General features: G+C 41.0%; 1 long non-coding RNA gene across 1 annotated transcript; it reads right to left on the bottom strand.

The window, feature by feature from the left end:
• Window positions 1–899: 899 nt before the first annotated feature.
• LOC109518700 (uncharacterized) lies at window positions 900–1,129 on the bottom strand. Its single transcript, XR_002168810.1, has 2 exons — window positions 1,099–1,129; window positions 900–988 (listed from the first exon to the last, which is right to left on the bottom strand). It is a non-coding gene; the product is annotated as an uncharacterized LOC109518700 (long non-coding RNA).
• Between the last annotated feature and the right edge of the window lie 7,246 nt (window positions 1,130–8,375).

Raw genomic sequence — 8,375 nt, 5'->3', positions numbered from 1 at the left:
TTTGTAGCACAAGCATTAGAGTCAATTTTTCACCATCTGTCAACCATTAAGGCTGTGATAATCTGTCGCTTGGAAATAGATGGCACATGCTCAATTGGAGAGGGCTGCTAAGAGGATGCCATTTGCTCATAGCAGGGGTATCGCAACTTTGGGGATTGTGGGTGTTTCAACACCCAAACTTTTCCCATTTGCAGGTTTCAACGCCCACATTTTCTGTTTGTTATACGCATGGGGGATGTGGGTGATTAAACATCGCACTTTTCCCAGTGAAAAACATGTTCCACTGTAATATAACTTCATCTCATCTGCATGTTATGGCGTCGTGTGCGTGTATTGTCTGGTTGCATACGCCTGCTGCATGTGTGTGGGTTTTGTGTGTGTGTGTGTGTGTGTGTGTGTGTGTGTGTGTGTGTGTGTGTGTGTGTGTGTGTGTGTGTGTGTGTGTGAATGCATATGGAAGTGTTATGGAGCATGTGACTGAAGCGAGCTGCCTCCACGTTCATCCAGTTCTATTTTTCTACCCCTGGCCATCTGCTAAGCGCAGAGGGTAGAGTGAAGGTGGAACTCGGAACTCTCAGGGGTATTCAGTGACACACTCATGCTTGCCCCCATGAATTGGGGTGTAACCCCCCCCCCCCCACCCCATAACGGATGAATTGAACATTACGCTTTCACTTGAAAACAAGCAAATTGAATTTTCAAATGAGATAAGGTCAGTCAGGAATTTCCTTCTTCGGGGATTTGTATTTTATTTTTATTTTTATTTAATTTGTTATTTTTATTTCTTTATTTTGTGTGCGTGTGTGTGTGGGGGGGGGAGGTGGGGGGATATCATCCGTTAATTGATGAAAATCGTGTCTATTTTTTAGTGCTCAAGCATCCATCCATCCATTCTTCCATCCTATCCGCTTTATCCTCACAAGGGGTCGCAGGGGTGCCGGAGCCCATTCCCACTGTCTTCAGGCAGTCGGCGGGAGACACCCTGAACCTTATTTTTTCATTAACCCATTTTCTAATGTGCTTATCCACACGAAGGTCGCGGGCGTTCTGGAGTCTATCCCAGCTGTCTTTGGGCAGTAACCGTGGTACATCTTGAACTGGTTGCCAGCCAATTGCAGGACACACAGAGACGAACAACCATCCTCGCTCATACTCACACCTAGGCACAATTTAGAGTGTTCAATCAGCCTGCCATGCATGTTTTTGGAATGTGGGAGGAAACCGGAGTACCTGGAGAAAACCCACACATGGAGAGAACATGCAAACTATACACAGGGAGGCCAGAGCTGGGATCGAACCCACGACCTCTGTACTGTGAGGTCGACGCGCTAACTAACCACTGGACCACCAGTGCTTAAGAACAAACCCCCAAATTAATTAATAATTAGTTTGGCGCCATCTGGTTGAATCTCCGTGTTCTTTTTAAGTTTAATCAGTGAGCGTGTCTTTCATCGGCCATTGAGACATCCTGTTTTTTACAGTGACCAACTGGGCAAACGCGCTGCAAACTGCCGAACGCTGAAAACAGAGGAGTGGTGGGATAAAAAGGAAATACAAACACACACATACCAACAAAAAAACACACAAACAAAAACACTGCAAGTATGAAATGCTGCTAACGGCCAAACGGTGTTCTTTCTCTCTCTCTCTCTCTCTCTCTCTCTCTCTCTCTCTCTCTCTCTCTCTCTCTCTCTCTCTCTCTCTCTCTCTCTCGCTCTCTTTTTCGGACATCGGGAAAACACACCAGTGGTTGAAAAAGGGTGGACTGAAAGAAAGCACAGATGTACTAATCACGGCAGCACAAGACCAGGTCCTGAACACAAGATCAATGTATCTGGATCCAGATGATTTTATTTCATGCAACCATTTGATGAAATAAAATGGAGTAAATTCAACAACATTTTTCAGTAAATATGGTTTTATAAACCCTTTTTGGATCAATTCAGATTTTTGCTTTTCTCTGCAGGGCTCGGTCCCTATCCCTCATTGTACATCTTTATATATTACCCCAAAGTAAGCGGAAATCACACTGACACAATAAACCATGTCATCACTTATTTGACTAGACACCACTTTCATCATTTTGTTAAGTTAGCTGTGTCCCGATGCAAGCAGTTCTCGATAAAGCTCTTCACGTTGAGCGGTGCAGCTCTCAACAAGGATGAAGAAACCTTTCAGATCCTCCAAGGGGATTCGGAAGCATTTACTCTCTGCTGACTTGCTAATCTGTGACTCGCTGTGTCTGTCTCTCATGGTGAAAAAGAGGATCATAATCATCAATGATTTGCTTATGTCTTAAACCAGTTTTATTGGGATGTGCTTCAAGATGCGGGAAGATATGACTGAAGGAGTGGAACAGCCATGCGCTTTACCATTCTGACTAGTTATCCAAGGGGCAAGATTTGGAGTACGAGAGCTCTTTAGGTGAAGGCTTTTCAGTTTGCAAATCAGAGAGTTTGCATTCAGATCACATACTCACTCTACACTACACTGTCTCATGGCTCGGAGGAGATTTACGGATGTGCATCCTAATATTAAGTGGATTAATCAGGAATGGAGACTCAAGACTGTCATAAATATAAATGAGGTCTTTTTGAGCAATGGGGCAAACTATGCTTCACGTCAACACAATTAAGCATGCTTGAAGTTTATCAAAAAGGTGGATTAAGACGAATAACTTCAGCTCAGAGCCAGGGCATTTAGTCAGTGAAATGATGCACTGGATTTGGGTTAAACCAAAAGTAATGGATCATTTTTCTTGTCAGCATCATTGACAAACCGTTGTTTTGCTTTGTTTTTAACTCAGTCATCCATCCATCCATTTTCTGAACGACTTACCCTTGATAGGGTCGCGGGCATGCTAAAGCTTCTCCCAGCTGTGTTCGGGTGGTAAGCAGGGTACACTCTGATTTGGGCACCAGTTAATCGTATGATGGGCACAGATAAATGAACAACCATTCACACTCACAGTCACATCTAGGGACAATTTACAGTGCTCAATTAAACTGTCGCACATGTTTTTAGAATGTGAGAGGAAATGGGAGTACCTAGAGAAAACCCATTCAGGCATGAGGAGATAACGCAAATTCCACACAGGAAGGCCGGAGCCCAGATCCGAACCAACAACCTCCGCACTCTGAGGCGGATGTGCTAACCAATTGTCCACTGTGCCTCCCTCATGTAAGAATGTGGACTCATTATTGCACACAATAGGAGCTACTTCTTGGGAACTGACTAATGCAAAGGGCTACCAATTTGATACACGCATTTAAGATAACAATTTTGCTTGAATTACTTTCCATTAAGTTAGTGTTGTATGTTATTATTGATAACAAATGGTATTAATTTATGTGAGGACATTGATCATGTTCATGATTTCTCACAGTAAATATAAGTACAGGTATCAGTTTTAAACACTTTATTTCCACAAATCTATACCAGTTTCTACCTTTTCAAATGATCACTTTCACAACATTCCTAGAAAATCATAATGCCCTATCACTGGTAAGATATTTTTAGAACAAGCCCGGCGGTGACTCGCATGGTCCTTAGCTGCTACATGGTGCTAGCAAGCATCACATTGGTGACCCCAGCCTTGACTTTGATCTCGGTGACACTGACAAGAGAGCAGAGGAGAGAGGAGAGCGAAACGGAGTGCATAGCACCCATCAAAAGAGAATTCCACAACAAGAAGGAAAATAGTATCTTCGGGGAAAATATGGGGCCAGGCACATGACAGAGATGGTCGACTGCAAACATGCAGAGGGGTGCCAAAACAGTTACAAAGCATACAAGACATACACACGATGTATCACTTCCAAGACATTCCTCTGCAATACAAACAAGAGAAACTGCTTCCTGGAGTACCATTCCTAAGAAGTGAATGAATGAAGAAAGAGGAGGTGGAGAACAATTAAGAGCAGGAGGCGGAGCTAACACATTCAAACCTGCACTAACTAGGCCTCCTGACAGTAGAGAGGACTTGAACACATGTTGAGACTGAAAGTAATATGCAGTTATTTCCCCACTACAATGATGACAAGTCTTGGAAGACAAATTGTTTAAAAGTTTACCAAAAACACAGGCTAAATGTTCAGTTTCATTTTCAAAAAATGGATTGACAATCTTGTTTTAATTCCAGGCTGATCTAATTTCATTGTGCGGAAAAATCGTTCTGTTATCCACCACGATGGACATGCTGTTGATCCTAAATCTTAAACTGCTAAATTGTCAGTTGTTGTATTAGCTCCAAGGACAAAAAAAGGAATTGAAAAATAATTTTTTTCCTGGGTTCTCAGGATGTGAAAGTTAATGAGGAAACCATAACTGTCATAAAAAATATCACATACTGTACATTGTTGAACAAAATATGTTTCATCAGTAGGTACTCCACACTAGACAAGAAAATACAATTCATCTAATCCCTGAAATGTATGATTTTTTTGTGGGTGTATGAATTATTTTATGAATGAAAATAAGGTACTTTTGATGAGCATCACCTCATTTGAAATGGCGATATTTGTCAGGCAGAAGTCTTGCAGGACATGTCATTCTTCTGGGAAATGAAGATTTCACACGGATTAGTTTGGGGTATGCGATAATCCACGCCATCACTTCTGCGGCGCAGCTTCAAGAGAGATAAGATCAGAGCCACCACCATGGCAATCTTGAAGATAGATGGAATGGCCAAGGAAGATGGGGAATAGAGATGAAAGAGGGGAGAAAGATGGTGGAAAATTGATTTTCTTGGAGTTGCATGAATCAAATTTACTACTGAAAGGGCATTATCAGTTCAGTGCAGTTAATACAGCGTGTTAAAGGAAGACAGAGGCGTATCCGGTGAGGCTATCCAGTTTGAGAGATGATGGGAGTGATCAAAGGTCGACAGTGCTTGGATGGCCTTCTTACTAAAATGTCTCAAGAATGAAATGTATTTACAAAAAACAACAACCAATAAAACCTGCATTATCGATTCATGTTTCTAAAACGTACTCTAGTGCTGCTGTATAGAGAAAACTGTCAGTCACTCTGCATGTGTGCGCTGACTGCTGACACGTGTTGAGTAATGTCATCAACATGACGAGACTGAAAAGAAAGCACTGCGTAGGTATGGAATGAATTTATTCAGACAAATACTGTGCAGCTGTCCAATTTTGAATGGTTTACAAAAGCAAAATGAAGGTTTTGGGGAGATGAAGGTTTTCCAGACTTGAAACTGATTGAAATGCTGTGGCATAACCTTTCAAGGTCCTCCAGTGCTGCTGAATTAAAGAAATTCTGCAAGGAAAAATGGGTGAAATATAAAATAAGAAAACCTTTATTTGTCTCACAATGGAGAAATTCCCAATTCACAGCAGCAAAATTATGAAAGGGAGAAGTAGAAGAACAAAAAGTATTTAAATAAATAAAAATTATAAAATATAAATATAAGCATACTAATGGGTGAGTGGCGGTGATTCCAGGTTTACAGGTCTGTCTATTCAATAACCTGACAGTCGATAGGAACGAGCGGCGGTATCTCTCCTTCTTGCAGCGCGGGTGTAACAGTCTCTGGTTGAAGGAGCTGCCCAGTGCTGCCAGGGTGGCCCGGAGGTGGTGGGAGGGTCTGTCCATCGCAGCTTTTAGCTTGGCTAGTATCCTCCTGTTTCCCAACTCCTCCAGATATATCTTCACAGAGATGTCATTGTCAGTTATAGAAAACACTATTTCAGTTGGTACTGCTGGGGGTAGCCCAAACATTTATTAGGCTTAGGGGGCAACCACTTTGTCACGTAGGTTTGTCATTTTTATTCTCTACTACTACTACTACTACTACTACTACTACTACTACTACTACGACTACTACTGCTACTACTACTACTACTACTACTACTACTACTACTACTACTACTACTACTACTAATAATAATAATAATAATAATAATAATAATACAGGGGTGGCCCAGTGATCGAGTGGTTAGGGCATCGACCTCACAGTGCAGAGGTAGCAGGTTCGATTCCGGCTCCAGCCTCCCTGCATGGAGTTTTCCATGTTCTCCCCGTGCCTGCAGGGGTTTTCTCCAGGTACTCCGGTTTCCTCCCACATTCCAAAAACATTCATGGCAGGTTAATGGAACACTCTAATTTACCGAGTGGCTGGCAAACGGTTCAGAGTGTCCCCCGCTTACTGCCCGAAGACAGCTGGGATAGGCTCCAGCACCCCCGGCGACCCTCGTGAGGATAAAGCGGTTCGGAAAATGAATGAATTTTGTGTTTACTTGTGTTGTTTTTGACTAATATGTAAATCTGTTTGATGAGAGGAAACATTTCAGTGTGACAAATATGCAAAAAAAATAAGAACTCAAGAAGGCCGCAAACACTTTTTTCACACCACTGTATATATAATGGACATATACAGTTTATGTAGTTAAAATATAATAATTTCATTGGTGTAATTTCCTTTATAAATCCAATTTATGATCAGTTCAATGTGTGGGTTGAGAGACTGAACATAAGAAATAAAACAGACAATAAATGACGTTGTTTTGTTGACTCATCATACATTACTGCACACTTACACATCAGAAAGAGTGTCAGTCAATCAGTCAGTCGGTGTGTCAATCAGAATCAACTTTATATTAATGGGCTTCTTTCTAGAAACCGGGCAAAAGCAAAACATGCTGTCATACTAAGCTGTGAATTGAAATAAGCACCTGACTGAGCTCCAAAAATGGGAAAAGAAGATAGATGTAACGATGCTTGATAAGAGGAGAGGAGATGGCTGGAATGGTTGGGAGAGCAGACTGAGAGGTGATGTGGAAGGCTAAAGGAGCTGAAAGGAGAGTCTCTCAAGAGTGACAACTAAGAGTGAGGAAGATATTGTCAGATGGGAAAGGTTGATACATTTCAAACCAGATTGGTCACAAGATGCTTGAATGAAGAGATCACTCAGCCTGTCTTCACAATCTTTCCTCACACTCTTTTTAGTTTTTCCACTTCATGTCTTCTTAGTCAAGAAAGTGGCAAGGTGCTCACTAGGAAATGTCACACTCTTGTACAAAATACTAGTAGATTGCTTTGTGTGGGTTTTGATTTTCAAAATTATGGTGATGAATGTTACAAAGATGATTGACACTATTACTGTCAATTAATTGAGACAAACAGTGACAACAACGTCTCTCCATCCATTTTTAATTCCGCTTATCCTCATTCGGTTCATGAGTGAGCTGGAGTCGATCACGGCTGATTGGGTGAGATGACCTGCAAGGTTCACCATGCAGTCAATCTTGACTTCACAAACTGAATCTATTATATTTCTCAGGAAGAGTTTTAAAAAAATCTTACATATATTCACTTAATGTAGTCATTTTTTAAGCACATTTAAGACCTGCCCAAGGCTGAAAGGCCCAAATGAAATTAAATGGAAGCTTTTGTGATTTTAGCATTTTAAGACCAACATTTATTTTAAAACCATGCACATATGATATACAGCCATGGACAACATCACAAACATCCATCCATCCATTTTCAGCATCTCTCCTCATAATGGTTGTCTTTGAAGGCCTCTTGGGATCCAGTCAGCGTTTTTTGGGGTTTTCTTTTAGTTTTTTTAGAATTTGGAAACCACATGCGGTCGATTTGCGGCGGAAGTGATGCCATGTGGATGAAAAAGCGGCCTTTGGAGGAGGTAGCCTGTGAATTGGGACACAGCCAACAGTCACACTCACAACTTTGGACAAAATCTTGAACTACCTTGTTTGGGAGGAGCCCACTCAAGCATGGGGGAAATATAAAAACTCCACACAGGAAAGCAGAAGCCAGGATTTGAACCCTCAGCCTCAGAACTGTTGAATGGATGTTCAAAAGACTCTCAACTCAACTCAACTCAACTGTATTTCGAGCACTTTCAAACAGCCATCGCTGCATACAAAGTGCTGTACATGGAGCAATTTAACATATACAACAAACACTATATGTTTGTTGACAAGGTCTCTCTTCCACCCACATCAGTAACAAACATACAGGGGAAAAAAATCAAGTGTGTGTTATCTCCCAGAAATGCAGTGGAAATGTGTGGGCACAAATCTGTCAATATAAAGTCAAAATAGTGAAAAGCAATTAAGTACCGTATTGGCCCGAATATAAGACGGCCCTGATTAGATGATCCCCTCTTTTTCAAGACTCAAGTTTGAAAAAAGACTTTTTGAACACCAAATTCATTTTTATACAGAAAATAATTACAGTACATCTGAAACAAATGATTACAACAATATATTTGAGAGAAAAAGCATGTTATTTTTCCTCATTCAAATCTTAACATTTAAATATATAAAATAAAGTGCAATCACATTCGTAAATGAATGGCTTCTGATTTTTGAAATGTAAATTACATCGTA

The sequence above is a fragment of the Hippocampus comes genome, unplaced genomic scaffold (genome assembly GCF_001891065.2).
Source record: "Hippocampus comes isolate QL1 unplaced genomic scaffold, H_comes_QL1_v1.1 scaffold118, whole genome shotgun sequence".
In the NCBI taxonomy this organism is placed as follows: Eukaryota; Metazoa; Chordata; class Actinopteri; order Syngnathiformes; family Syngnathidae; genus Hippocampus; species Hippocampus comes.
This window is presented reverse-complemented; position numbering and strand designations above follow the sequence as displayed.